Source organism: Rhincodon typus, chromosome 29 (genome assembly GCF_021869965.1).
Source record: "Rhincodon typus isolate 14 chromosome 29, sRhiTyp1.1, whole genome shotgun sequence".
Classification (NCBI taxonomy): Eukaryota; Metazoa; Chordata; class Chondrichthyes; order Orectolobiformes; family Rhincodontidae; genus Rhincodon; species Rhincodon typus.
In genome coordinates, this window is record NC_063360.1 from 5362059 (window position 1) to 5377266 (window position 15208).

The window sequence follows — 15208 nt, forward strand, 5'->3', positions numbered from 1 at the left end:
CCCTTGGTGTATGACTGTTTCCCTGATTTGTTTAATCATTATTGGCGAGTTTTGAGATGATGGGAAGGAATCTGAGAGTCTCCTAGTCTTTAATGTTACCAATTTGTTTTTTTTAAATCTGTCTGCTTCTCTGCCAAGTAGCTACTGAAATATGATTCATTTGTGCATTTGTGAATCTGGCTTCAATGTCTTTTCAAGCTGGATAGTCGTGGGCAACTGTTTAAGGGCTTCAATGTGTGCAACTGAACACACAGGTCCATGTTTCTTCCTTTTCAAAACAACTTTAGTCCTTGAAGGTTTCAGCTATTTCAAGTTCTCCTCTAAGTCACTCACCATCCTGACTTGGAAATATATCACTGTTCCTTCAGTGTCTTTGGATCGATGTCCTGGAATTTCCTTCTTAACAGCATTGTGGCTATACCTAACACCAAATGGACTACAGCAGTAACTAGGGATGAGCCAATAAATACTGGGCCATTCTGCAAACCCTACATCCCATGAATCAATAATAAAGTTTCAAAAATCGTATTGGAACTTGAAAATTAGTGGTCTATATTTTACCACCATGACAATACAATAGCATTCCCTAGAGTGTGGTACTAATTCGATACTTAATGTATGCATTATTCATTTAGACGTGGGTGTGCAGGGCATAATTTCAGAATTTGCAGATGGTACAAAATTTGTATTTATGCTGAATTGTGAGGAGGATAATAATAAACTGCAAGAAAGCAGGTGGAATAGGCAGAGATTTGGCAGATGCAATTTAATACAAAAGCCTTGAAGTGTGAAAGGAGGAGAGGAAATCTAAGTTAAATCATATAATTCAACAGGAATTGGAGGGACAGAGAGGCTTGCTAGTATGAAAACAAATCATTAAAGAGAATGGGGTAACTTTGAAAATGTGGTTAATAAGGAAAATGGAATCTTATAAAATATGAATATTTATACAACACTGGTTCAGCTATTTTAATTCCCCTTCCCACTCCCCTGATGACATGTCCATCCTTGGCCTCCTCTACTGCCAGAGTGAGGCCAAACATAAACTGGAGGAACAACACCTGATATTTCGCCTTGGGAGCTTAAAGCCCAATGACCTTAACACTGACTTCACCAGCATCAAAATCCCTCCACCCCCCCCAGCCTTATCCCATGTCCAGCCCTCCCCCTTTCTCACCTGACCTAACCTGTCCATCTTCTCACTCACCTATCCGCTCCGCCCTTCCCACGGACCCAATCATAATAACCCCCTATCTGCATCCACATACGCCATCTCTGCTACCCTTCCCCCAGCCCCAGCCCCAGCCCCAGCCCCTCCCTTTATTTACTTCTGGGCTTCTCTCCTCCTCCCCAGTCCTGACAAAGGGTTTCGGCCTGAAATGTTGACATAACTGCTCCTTGGATGTTGTCTGACCTGCTGTGCTTTTGCAGCCTTACACCACTAGACACTGGTTCAATTTTAACTGCGATATTGCATCCAATTTGAGCACAGTTTAGGAAAGGATGAGAGTCACAGAAAAAGATTTGAGACTGGTTCCAGATCTGGTTCCACCATGATTCAGAGGAGATTTGGGAAAAAGCATTTTCACTCAGCGGGATTGGGAATCTGGAATGCAGGGCCTGGGAAAGTAGTGGAGGTCAGAAACCGTACAACCTTTAAAAAATATATTTGGATGGGCGCTTCAAATATCATAACACTCAAGGAAATGGGACAAGTGCAGATAATTGGGATTAGTGCACTTTTAGTGGTAGCTATGTCAGTGTAGACTCGATGGGCTGAAGGACCTTTTCTGCACTGTATGAATCCAGACATGGGGAAATTCCGATTGAGGAAGCAGGGGCTATTTACCTTGGAGAAAAGAACATTCAGAGGAGATTGGATAAATCTGTTCAAGGTCATGAGGGGTGTGCACAGGTTCAATAGAGAGAAATTGTTCCAGTTGGCAGAAGGATCAAGAACAGGAGGGTAATAATTCAGTCACTGTCCAAAGAACGAAATCCAGAATCTTTTTTTTAAGCAGAATGTAGTTAGTGTCCAGAATGCACTGCCCAAGAGTGTAGTGGGGACAGATACCATTGAAGTTGCTCAAAAGTAAATTGAAGGTATAAAGAAATTGCAGGGGTAGGACAGGAACTGAATTGGACCAGCGGCAGAGTGAAGTCATGAACTACAAGTTGAAGCAATATGATGAATGCAATCTAAGAATTGTAGCTACAAGAGCAGGCCAGAATCTATAAAGTCCCTTGGCAAGTCTCCTGTCTCCCCAGTGCTTAGAACATAGAACATAGAACATTACAGCGCAGTACAGGCCCTTCGGCCCTCGATGTTGCGCTGACCTGTGAAACCAATCTGAAGCCCATCTAACGTACACTATTCCGTTATCATCCATATATTTATCCAATGACCATTTAAATGCCCTTAAAGTTGGCGAGTCTACTACTGTTTGACCACCATCTACAAGGCACAAGTCAAGAGTGTGGTGGAATACCCTCCTAACTTGCCTGGATGGTTGCAGCTTCAACAAAACTCAAAGAGCTTGTCAGTAGCCCAGAAACAACTGCCTTCTCAAATGGCAATGTAAGGTACACCCTTGATGCTGTGAGGAAATGAGTCATATGTTTTTGACCACAGATCTGGAAGAACAAAGAAAAAAAATCAGACACATTAGAACACCACCATCTGCAAATTCTCCTCTTCCACCACCCTTTTCTTGGAAATATATCGCAGCTCCTTCACTGTAGAATACCAGGAACTAAAACACAAACTGTTTTCCTGTTGCTTGTAAAAATATTGGAAGTGGTGAAAAGAAATTGTTAGTTAGACTGGGCCGGAAGGCTGGACGAGGAGGTGGTGAAGTGAGGAGCCTTAGGTAGACTCGGAGAGGTGTTAGCTGAGAAATGGCTAGGGAAGAGCCTGAAACTGGGAAGGAACGGGGAGAGATGGAGTGTAAGAGGGAAGGAATGGAGTAAGAGAGAGTGAACTTGGGAAGGAGAGATGGAGTATGAGAGGGATGTTGTGAAGGAATGAGAGATAGAATAAAAAGAGGGATGTTAAGAAGATGGAAGGAGAAATGGGGTGCAATTTGGAGACAGATTGGGAATGAGGTGCTGGAGTGGCAGATAAGAAAGTGCGATGGAGGCAAAGTGAAAGATAAAGGAGTGAGGGAAAAACAGAATACAGGTAGGAGAAGGGGGATGTGATAGAGATTGGAGGGAATTATTAGAAGCACTTCACATTTAGGATCCGCCATCCAGGTGCCATCTCTACAAAATTGAAATAATCAGGAACAAACCGACATCACAAGTTTTGATTCACACTATATCTTAAAAGAAAGCTAAAAAAGTGTATCGATATGAAGCGTGTATATAAGACACACAACAGCTCTGCGATGGTGGTATAGTGGTGAGCATAGCTGCCTTCCAAGCAGTTGACCCGGGTTCGATTCCCGGCCATCGCAAGCGTTTTTTCAAACGAAAGCGGAGTCGTGTTTGTGCGATAAACATTTTGACTCTTTCACTGGGAGTGGGGTCGCGGCGCCTGATGTTTTAATTAAACATTGTAGCAGCCGCCGACATTGTCACATCCCTGAGCTATCCACTGCCACCCGGTGGCTGCTGCTGGCATCGCACCCCATCAGCGGCAGCTACAGGAACTCGCCTCAATGCTGCAGCTTCGGGAACACAAACACTCCTGGTGCAGGCAAGAACTCGCCCCAAATCCCAGTCCTTTTGCTCCTCCCTTGTTTCGGCTTTGGTTCTAACTGTGCCTAGGTTTCATCCACTGCGGTGGCATCAGAGTTGGGCTCTACCTAATCTGTTCACGATTATAGATTATCCAATTCAGTGGGTAGAGAAGGAGTGTTTAAGTAATCCCCCCAGGAGAGCAGATGAATACATTCTCAAATCTATTGTAGTTTATTTGCGGCAGTTTTGTCAAAATGAGATCTATTAGTGGCAGCGCAGCAACCGTCCCCTCCATGTGACAACTGGCCACGAAAATCTTTACTTGTAAGAAGCTACAAATAAAAAAAAAATAGAAAGAGGGTGTCTCTTTATTCGTACTTCAATGAACAAATATTTATTGCCTATCCCTAACTGGTCTGAGAAGATGGTGGTAAGCAAGAGGCTTTTGAGCCACGTCAGGGGAAGCTGAGAACGAACTCTTCTGTTGTGTGGGACTCAATCAAATGTACGCCTTAGCAGGTTAAGGGTAACAAATCTTCCTTGAAAGACACCAATTAGATTTTTATGACAATGTGACAGTTTCATAGTATTGTTTTTGCCCCCTACCACAAATTGCTGCAGTTTACTGTTAAAAGTGGAGATGGAGGATGTTGAAATGTGGACTGATTGTAAAGGATGGTGTGAGTGGAACATGATTGTACAAAAACTTTCTTTCGTGCTGAAGTGTCAGATGTCCTGCTTTATTTAGGCCTGAAGACACCCACTGTCCTTTGGTGCTGAAGGGATTGAATCAGTTTCAGTTCAGTGTTAAGGGATACATTTTCAGTTGTATTGCAAAAGCAAATGGGGATCACATATGTACAAAGGCTACAATGTGTAGAAGCTGCATTATCAGAACGCTGGCTTTGGATGAAATGCAAACAATGCCTGTTAAAACAGTAGATAATTGTAATATGTATATTGTAATGTTTTACATGAAGCTTGGGGGTGTCTCTAAGCCAGAAGTGTTGATTTTACACTTCATTTTGATAAAACTGGCTTTCCTCGCCTACACATAAAAACAAACAACTATTTGACTTCATTTCCTGAGTCTTTTTGTCAAGTAGTACGATAACAATTACAATGATGTTAAGTTTTGATAGTGGATTCAGTGGGATGTAACAAAAAAACTCTACGGGTTAAGTGATCCAAATTATTACGTTTATTAGTGATTTTGTAAATATATATATGTAGCAGATGTTATTGAATAGAATTAGCTTTATTGTCACATATTCAAATGAGTACAGTGAGAAGTTTCCAAGTGGCCATTTATGGTGTAACTTGGGTATAAGATACCTAGGTACAGATTCTTCAGTACAAGTTATTTGGGAAAAAAAAGCGGTAAATATGTTAAGCAGTAAGTTTATATATTAAGCAGTCAATGTATATATTAGCAGTAAATATATAAAAGAGTAAATGAATATTGACAATGAGTCTCACTGCATCCTACCTGATGGGGACCCAGTTTTACGATGGCTGATCTGAAGAATGCGAGGTTCTTGTCACCATTCGTGAATCCTGGTCTGAGAGGAAGTCTGACAGCACATGCATTAAGTTGAAAGCAAGTCTCACTCTCTTCTTACAGTCGCAAGTCCTCGCCTGAGGTAAAGTCCACTGAATGGGGCAAAGCCCCTGATAGGAGGACCATTCTGAATCTAAGATTACATGCTACATCACTCACATTCTGTGGTACTTTCAGTACTGTCCCGGACATTCCATTACACAGGGAAATACCTCCAGGTGGCTCTGTGTGATGGCCCAATTAACCCTTAATGATTAACTCTTAATGGTCTGGTTTGAAGACATCATTTTAATTCCACCAACACAGGTGAGGGCAGAACTTCAAAAGTACCTATTTGGTGGTTGCAAACCATTTTGGAACATTTGGAACACTAAATAATTCTTATTTCATACAATTTTCAAACAGCGATCAACTTTTCAAGTCAACACTGCATAGCTTGGCAAAAACTGAAAAGGCAATTTGGTTTTCTCTCAGTCATGTAGAAGCAATGGAGTCTGATCACTGCAGCTGGTACTGACCCCACCACTGGCTCCTTCGATTGTCATTCTCTATAAGAACCGAGGCTCTCTAACCAAACCTTTGTTATTTGTTTTTGGAAGTAGGCGGAAGAAGGCAGAGTACTGGTAAATATTTGGGTAAAAAGTACCAAATCTTTAAGACAATATTAAACACCATCATTATGAAAATCTCAGCATGTCTTTTTTTTACTCATTCATTCACAGGACGAGGGTGTTGCTGGCTAGGGCAGCATTTATTGCCCATCCCTAATTGCCCAGGGGGCAGATGAGAGTCAACCACATCACTGTGGGTCTGGAGTCATGTGTAGGCCAGACCAGGTGAGGATGGCAGTTTCCTTCCCTAAAGGACATTGGTGAAGGAGATGGATTTTTCCTGACAATTGACAATGTGTTCACAGTCGCCAATTAATGGACTCTTAATCCCAGGTCTTTGTTGTTGTTACTCTTATGCTCTAAACCCCTTGAAATAAGGACCAACATTCCTTTAGCCTTCCTGATTACCTGCTGCACCTGTGTACTAGCTTTCTGTGTTTCTTGCACGAGTCTCCTCAAGTCCCTTTGTGTTGCAGCTGTCTGCAGTTTCTCTCCATTTAAATAATAATTTGTTCTCTTGTTCTCCCTTCCAAAATGAACAACTTCACATTTTCCCACATTATACTCCACTTGCCAGCTTCTTGCCCACTTAATTAACTAGTCAATGTCTCTCTGTATACAGTTTACATCCCTCTCACAACCTTCCTTTAAACCTATATTTGCGTCATCTGCAAATCTGACTACAGTACATTCACTTCCTTCTTCCAAGTCATTAATATATATTCTAAACAGTTGTAGTCCCAGTGCTGATCCCGATGGAACCCCACTGGTCATGGGTCACCAACCTGAAAAAGAACCTCTTATTCCCACTTACTGTTTCCTACCCATAAGCCAATTCTTTGTCCATGCCAATTGACTTACCTCCAACATGGAGGTGATGACGGTTCTATATAAATGACAGCTTTTTACCTGCTTCCAATGACAAAAACAAAATCACATCAAAGATTAAAACTGGCAGCTTTTCTTTTTTGGTTTTCTTCTCTTGAAATAAGTTTCTATAGAAGCTAACAGGCTTCTGTGATCTCCATGTGGCACTGATCTACATTTATCATTAGTTTTGTGTATGTCCATCTTCTACTGTCAGATCCGCCAAAATTGGTGGTAACCTTTGGGCACAGCAATGTTGCCAATCTAAATATTACCACAGGAAACAGAAGCAACCAAATGAAGGAGCTGAACATGAAGAGCCCCATATTTCCTCTACATACCAGTGAAAGTGGATTTACTATGGCTGACCTGGATGCATTAGCCACAGCTCTGTCCTGTGTGTGTATGTGTGTGTGTGAGTGTGTGTGATGTGTGTGTGTGTGTGATATATGTGTGTGTGCAGGTATGTGTGTGTGATATATGTGTGTGTGCATAATGTGTGTGATGTATATGCATGTGTGTTAGTATGTGTGTGCATGTGTGTCTGTGTGTGTGTGTGGTGTGTCTGTGTGTGTATGTGTATGTGTATATGTGTGTGTGTGAGAGGATGTGTGTGTGTGCGTGTGCGTGTGTGCCAGCATGTGTGCGTCTGTGTGTGTGTGATGTATGTGTGTGTGCGTAATGTGTGTGTAGGGTGTGTGTACATGTGGGTGTGCATATATACACAAGTTTGCATGAGGATTTGTGTGTGTATTCACGTATGTGTATGTGTTGTGCCTGAGGGTGTGTGTGTCCGTGTGTGTCTATGTGTACATATGTGTATATGTGTGTATTTGCACATCTGTGTGTGTGTGTGTATGTGTGCCTGTACACGTGTATGTGTGTGTGTGAGAGTGAGCATGAGCAGGCGTGTGTGTGGACCAATTCCTGTGTCTCCCATCCAGGATGTCAGTGTGCAGTTCTCCCAGTTGCGAATAGATGTCGCTGTGCCATCACACACTGACACACTATGGACTGAGCTGAGCAGAAATGTCTTCACCCAGAGGGTGGGGAGCCTGTGGAATTGTCTGCTACAGAATCCAGTTAAGGCCAAAACATTGAATGTTTTTAAGAGGGGGATAGATATAGTCTTTAGGATTAAATGGGATCAAAGGACATGGGAGAAAAGCAGGAACAGGGTATTGATTTCATAGAACCCCCTACAGTGTGGAAGCAGGCCATTCGAACCATTCCAACCACACCAACTCTCCGAAGGGCAGCCCACCCAGACCCACCCCCTACTCTACCCCTGCATTTCCCATGATTAATCCACCTAAACTACATATCCCTGAAAACCACAGGCAATTTAGCGCAGCCAATCCACCCAACCTGCCTATCTTTGGACCAGGGGAGGAAACTGGAGCACCCAGGTGAAACCAACGCAGACACAGGGAGAACATGCACACAGGCAGTTGCTCAAGGATGGAATCAAACATGGGCCCCTGGCGCTGTGAGGCATCAGTGTTAACCATTGAGCACTGTGCTGTGATTTGGGGATGATCAGCCACGATCAGATTGAATAGTATAGCATGCTCGAAGGGCCGAATGGCTTACTCCTGCTCCTGTTTTTCTATGTTTCCACATACACAGCCCCTTTTGTTTCTAACCACCTCTTGTCCTGTTCTCTTCCTTTGAATTATTTCAGGTTTCAGACAGGATTTAAACTCATGGACATTTCATGGAAAGAGTAGCAGAGGTGAGACTGGTCAGCCAATGAGCGATGAGAGTTTACTGCACCACTCTCAGGAGCTACGTAGAGAAGTTCCACTCCAAACCGCTGGGAAAGTCCTCCCTCCCTCCCTGCTGCTGTAACATTGCCGGAAACATGAATAAACAGGAGATTTCTCTGGTGACAGTAAGGAGGGAACAGCAAGTACTTTCAAGATACAGGATACTGTCTTGCAGTAATTGCAGGATCTATCTGGCACCATCAGCTCTGCTTTCCCAACAATCAGTACACACTCTGATTCAGAAACCAAAACAGAAATAGCTGGAGAAACTCAGCAGATCTGGCAGCGTCTGTGGAGAGAAAACAGACTTAAAGTTTCGAGTCTAGTGACCCTTCAGAACTGATTGTGGTTATGAAGAAAGATCACTGGACTCAGAACATTAACTCCTCTTTCTCTCCACAGATGCTGTCAGACCTGCTGAGTTTTTCCAGCAATTTATGTTTTTGTTTTAAGTTCTTCAGTAACTGCAGTTCTTTGCTTATTTTACCTCAGATTCAAGACCCAGCACAACACAAAAACTACTTCAGCAAGTTGTTTGTGAAAGATACAACTTGGTTATAAGGGACAGGCAGAACAGAGAGCATTCTCAACCAGCCCACACATGCAAAACTTAAAATGAAACATCTACGGTTACAAGTGAGCCCACAATTGAGCAGCACTTGCTAAACAGTCATGAGTGTGTTATTCTACAAAAGTTACATTCCATAAGGCTGGGAATGTTGGCTACACTGACAATCAATTTCAGATAACCCGTTGAACTTGGAATGTAGTTTATTTCCACTTAAAAACAACATACACTCGTACACAGAGAGCTGTGCTCTACAAGCAGAAGGAATATGTTCCAGTCTTACACCTTTTTGAATGAGCTGAGAGCCTGGGAGTCTGTAGTACCCAGTTGCTTTCTCCATGGCAATGCTTATGCCGATTAGAGTCAACTTTCCAACCAATCAGCACCCTTTTCTCTGCATTTCATGAGTTACAACATTTTAAGTATTTCATGGCTGCAAAACACTCTGGAGCATTCCAAAATGCCATGAAAAGCGCTATATAAGTACAAGATTTTCTTTTTATGTATAAATTGTGTTGTGATTGTTTGACATTTGGCATTCTTGAGCTTTGTCCTGATGAGTGCAAGACAAAAAGCATTGACAAATCGTCTCTCTTTCAGCAACGTTCTGTACAATCAAGACATTTTTTTTTGTTAGCCTTCCTGCTCCTATGCTGCTGCTTGGCCTGCTGTGTTCATCCAGCTCTACACCTTGTTATCTCATTTTTTTTTGTTTGCTTTTTGAGCAGCTAATGACAGAGAAATGGAAGCACAGAAATCCATATCCCTCTCTTCAACAGACAGACCCTCGTCGCATCCTGCACAAAAACTGTGGTCACTGAGAAACAGGACAGAGAGAGAGCAGAATGGGCATGGAGTTTCAGGCCATAGAGGAGCAACCTGCCATCTGATTCATACCATCAGCTGTGCCTGCCCATTGATCCTGGGCACAGAACAAGAACCACGTTAATCTAGAGAGCTTCTTCACCCTTAGGTCGCACTTAGTACAACACTATGATCATTTTAACAACCACACTGGTTGGTGCTGGAGGTAGGTACACCAAAAAACAGAGTTTATAGTAAGTAAAAGCACATTGCTTAGTCTAGGACTTAAGATAAATATTTTATCTGTTTGGATTTTATGTTTTCTGGCCATGGGATATCTTACGATATTAAAGGTGCCTTCATTGATACAAGTTGTCATTGAGAAGATGTTTAAAGGTCTTTTTATAATAGGACAGTTTCTTCTCAGCCTTTTTAATGAACCATTGCCCCGTTTAAGCAGAGCCTCACAGAGAAGGTGGTGTGACCTATGGGTCTGTGGGCTCTGGTGAAAGGCACACTCATGTTATCCTATCGTCTCTCACTTCCTATTCCTCCTGTTCCTCTTCTGCTTCTCTTATACCATACAGTAAGGCCTAAGTGACAGAAATATCCGCTGCAGAGAAACAGCTTGTGTATCATTCTTCCTTAAAAACAGAACTGAGAACAGATTTTTTGAATCACTTGACTCAGCATTATCACTGCAGTTAGAGTTGGTGGTGGTGGTTGAAATGCCTACGAAACTATATCCTGCTTTGACAAGTCCTGCAGATTCTGTTCTGCCAGCAGACCTTCATTTGCAAACTTGCACAGTGGTGTCAGGCCCATTCTCCCCCAACTCCACCACGATTTAGTGTGTATTTAAAACCCCTGTTACGGTGAATCTGATTTAAGGCCTGAGCAGCATCCACTCACTTTCTAAATCTGAAATCTTCCCAATGTCACCATAGGCTTGGACAGGTCAGCTTGGGGTCAAATGAGAGAAGACACACCAAGTAACAATCAGGGCACAGACAACCAGACAATGGGCTGACGTCCAATTCACTGTTTGACCAAATTAGCCAGAAATATCATTAAACACTTTTTAACTCAATTTAAAGTGTGCAAAACAAAACACATGGAGAAGAGGTAGTAGGAACTGCAGATGCTGGTGAATCCGAGACAACAAGGTGCAGGGCTGGATGAACACAGCAGGCCAAGCAGCATCATAGGAGCAGAAAGGCTGACGTTTCGGGCCTAGACCCTTCATCAGAAATGGGGGAGGGGAAGGGGGTTCTGAAATAAATAGGGAGAGAGGGGGAGGCGGATAGAAGATGGATAGAGGAGAAGATAGGTGGAGAGGAAACAGACAGGTCGGAGAGGCGGGGTTGGAGCCAGTAAAGGTGAGTGTAGGTGGGGAGTTAGGGAGGGGATAGGTCAGTCCAGGGAGGACATTCAGATCAAGGGGGCGGGATGAGGTTAGTAGGTAGGAGATGGGGGTGCGGCTTGAGGTGGGAGGAGGGGATAGGTGGGAGGAAGAACAGGTTAGGGAGGCGGGGACGAGCTGGGCTGGTTTTGGGATGCGGTAGGGGAGGGGAGATTTTGAAGCTGGTGAAATCCACATTGATACCATTGGGCTGCAGGGTTCCCAAGCAGAATATGAGTTGCTGTTCCTGCAGCCTTCGGGTGACATCGTTGTGGCACTGCAGGAGGCCCAGGATGGACATGTTTTCTGAGGAATGGGAGGGGGAGTTGAAATGGTTCGCGACTGGGAGGTGCAGTTGTTTATTGCGAACCGAGCGTAGGTGTTCTGCAAAGCGGTCCCCGAGCCTCTGCTTGGTTTCCCCGATGTAGAGGAGGCCACAACGGGTACAGCGGATGCAGTATACCACATTGACAGATGTGCAGGTGAACATCTGCTTGATGTGGAAAGTCTTCTTGGGGCCTGGGATGAGGGTGAGGGAGGAGGTATGGGGGCAAGTGTAGCACTTCCTGCGGTTGCAGGGAAAAGTGCCGGGTGTGTTGGGGCTGGAGGGGAGTGTGGAGCGGACAAAGGAGTCACGGAGAGAGTGGTCCCTCTGGAAAGCAGATAAGGGTGGGGAGGGAAAGATGTCTTTGGTGGTGTGGTCGGATTGCAGATGGCGGAAGTGTCGGAGGATGATGCGTTGGATCCGGAGGTTGGTGGGCACCTGCACATCTGCCAACGTGGTATACTGCATCCGCTGTACCCGTTGTGGCCTCCTCTACATCGGGGAAACGAAGCGGAGGCTCGGGGACCGCTTTGCAGAACACCTACGCTCGGTTTGCAATAAGCAACTGCACCTCCCTGTCGCGAACCATTTCAACTCCCCCTCCCATTCCTCAGATGACATGTCCATCCTGGGTCTCCTGCAGTGCCACAATGATGCCACCCGAAGGCTGCAGGAACAGCAACTCATATTCCACTTGGGAATCCTTCAGCCCAATGGTATCAATGTGGATTTCACAAGCTTCAAAATCTCCCCTCCCCTTACTGCATCCCAAAACCAGCCCAGCTTGTCCCTGCCTCCCTAACCTATTCTTCCTCCCGCCTACCCCCTCCTCCCACCTCAAGCCACACCCCCATCTCCTACCTACTAACCTCCTCCTGCCCCCTTGACCTTTCCGTCCTCCCTGGACTGACCTATCCCCTCCCTAACTCCCCACCTACACTCACCTTTACTGGCTCCATCCCCGCCTCTTCGACCTGTCTGTCTCCTCTCCACCTATCTTCTCCTCTATCCATCTTCTATCCGCCTCCCCCTCTCTCCCTATTTATTTCAGAACCCCCTTCCCCTCCCCCATTTCTGATGAAGGGTCTAGGCCCGAAACGTCAGCCTTTCTGCTCCTATGATGCTGCTTTGCCTGCTGTGTTCATCCAGCTCTGCACCTTGTTGACATGGAGAAGAGGTACATTTTGCACTTTCTGACCCCTCTGACTCACTTCCAGTAATCCAGGCTGTTAAGTTTTGATTGATTATTCGTTCTGACTCCCACATTTCCCAGCCAGGGTTCACCACTCTAATGCAGACTGCGTAAGGTATCTCCAGGTTAATCCTAGGGTGGAAGATTCCTACAAGAGCACTTCAGAAAAATGAGAACAACACTCGAGGTCATGGAACATAACCAGGTACTGAATTCACATACATGCTCAGCAGTAATGGTCCACATATAACACCTTAAGATATAGGAGCAGAATTAGGCCATTCAGCACATCAAGTCTGCTCCATCATTCAATCATGGCTGATGTGTTTCTCAACCCAATTCTCCTGCCTTCTCCACGTAACCCTTGATCCCCTTACTAATCAAGTACCTATCTATCTCTGTCTCAAATACACTCAGTGACTTGGCCTCCACAGCTCTCAGTGGCAATGAGTTCCACAGATTCACCACCCTCCGGCTGAAGAACTCTTTCCTCATCTCAGTTCTAAATGGTTGTCCCTTCATTCTGAGGCTGTGTCTCTCCTACTAGTGGGAACACCTTCTCCATGTCCACTCTATCCAGACCACTCACTATTCTGTAAGTTTCAATCAGATCCTCCCTCATCCTTCTAAACTCCATCCAGTGTAGACCCAGAGTTTTCAACCACTCTCCATATGAAACCTTTATCCCCAAAATCATTCTTGCAAAGCTCCTCGAGGCCCGCTCCAATGCCAGCAAATCCTTCCTTAGATACAGGGCGCAAAACTGCTCACAATATTCCAAATGCAGTCTGACCAGAGCCTTGTACAGCCTCACCAGTACATCGCTGCTCTTGTATTCTAGCTCTCTTGAAATCAAATGCCAACATTGGATTTACCTTCCTCACCACCAACTGAACCTACATGTTAACCTTAAAGGAATCCTGAACTAGGACTCCCAAGTCCCTTAGTGCATGAGATTTCCGAAATCTTTACCCATTAGTGTATGCCTCTATTCTTCTAAGCAAAACATATAACCTCACACTTTGCTACAGTGTATTGTATCTGCCACTTCCTTGCCCACTTTCCTAGCCTGTTCCAAGTCCTTCTACAGCCACCCCACTTCCTCAACACTACCTGGCTCTCCACCTATCTTTGTGTCATCAGCAAACTTAGTGACAATATCTTCAGTTCTTTCATCCAGATCGTTAATGTGTAACATGAATAGCTGTGCTCCCAGCACTGGCCCCTGCAGAACTCCACTGGTCATTGCATGCCATCCTGAAAAAGATCCCTTCAACCCTACTCTCTGTCTTCTTCCAGTCGGCCAATCCTCTATCCATGCCTGTACCTTGCCCCAACATCATGGGCTCTTACCTTATGTAGCAGACTCCCGTGTGGCACCTTGTCAAAGGCCTCTGGAAATCCACATCGATCACGTCCACTGGCTCTCATTTGTCTAACTTGCTCTCTTTGTCTCTTATCTGTCTCTTGCCTTTTAGATACCTAAAAAAACTCTTGAAATCTTTTTTTATATTACTAGCTAGCATACTCTTATATTTCATCTTCTCTCCCCGTAATGCGTTGTTAGTTATCCTCTGCTGGTTTTTAAAGACTTTCCAATCTTCTGGTTTCTCACTAATCTTCACCACATTGAATGCTTTTTCTTTCATTTTTATGCTCTCCCTGAGTTCTCTTGTCAGCTGTGTGGTTGCCTCATCCTCCCCTTAGTATATTTCTTCTCCCTTGGGATGAATTTCTTCTGTTCCTCCTGAATTACCCCCAGAAATTCCCGCCATTGCTGCTGCTGCACTGTATTCCCTGCTCGGCTCCCCTTCTAATCAACTCTGGCCAGCTTCCCACTCATCTCTTTGTAGTTACCTTTACCCAATTGTAATACCATTACACCTGATTCGATCTTCTCTCTCTCAAACTGCAGGGTGAATTCTATCATATTACGGTCACTGCCCCTTTGAGATTCCTTCACCTTAAGCTCCCTAATCCAGTCTGCCTCAAAATACATCACCAAATCCAGAACTGCCTATTCCCCAGTGGGATCTACGACAAACTGCTCCAAAAAAACACCTTGTAGACATTCCTCAAATTACTTTTCTTGAGATCTGCTACCAACCTGATTCTCCCCGTCCACCTGAATATTGAAGTCCCCCATGATTATTGTAATAGTGTCTTTCTTACATGCCTTTTCTATCTCCTGATTTATTTTCTGCCCCAGATCCTGACTACTGCTAGGTGGCTTGTATATAACTTGCATCAGGGTCTTTTTCTCCTTTGCAGTTCCTCAACTACTCACACGGCATTCTATGCCTTCCGACTCTATGTCACTTCTTACTATCGATTGAATTTCATTTCTTACGATCAAGGCAACCCTGTCCCCTCTACCTATTTGCCTGTCCTTTTCATAGGAAGTGTATCCTTGGATATTTAGTTC

At 44.3% G+C, this 15208-nt stretch overlaps 1 non-coding gene across 1 annotated transcript; it reads left to right on the plus strand.

Moving 5' to 3' along the window:
• The first annotated feature begins 3386 nt into the window (after positions 1-3386).
• trnag-ucc lies at positions 3387-3458 on the plus strand. Its single transcript has one exon. It is a non-coding gene; the product is annotated as a tRNA-Gly (tRNA).
• The last annotated feature ends 11750 nt before the right edge of the window (positions 3459-15208 follow it).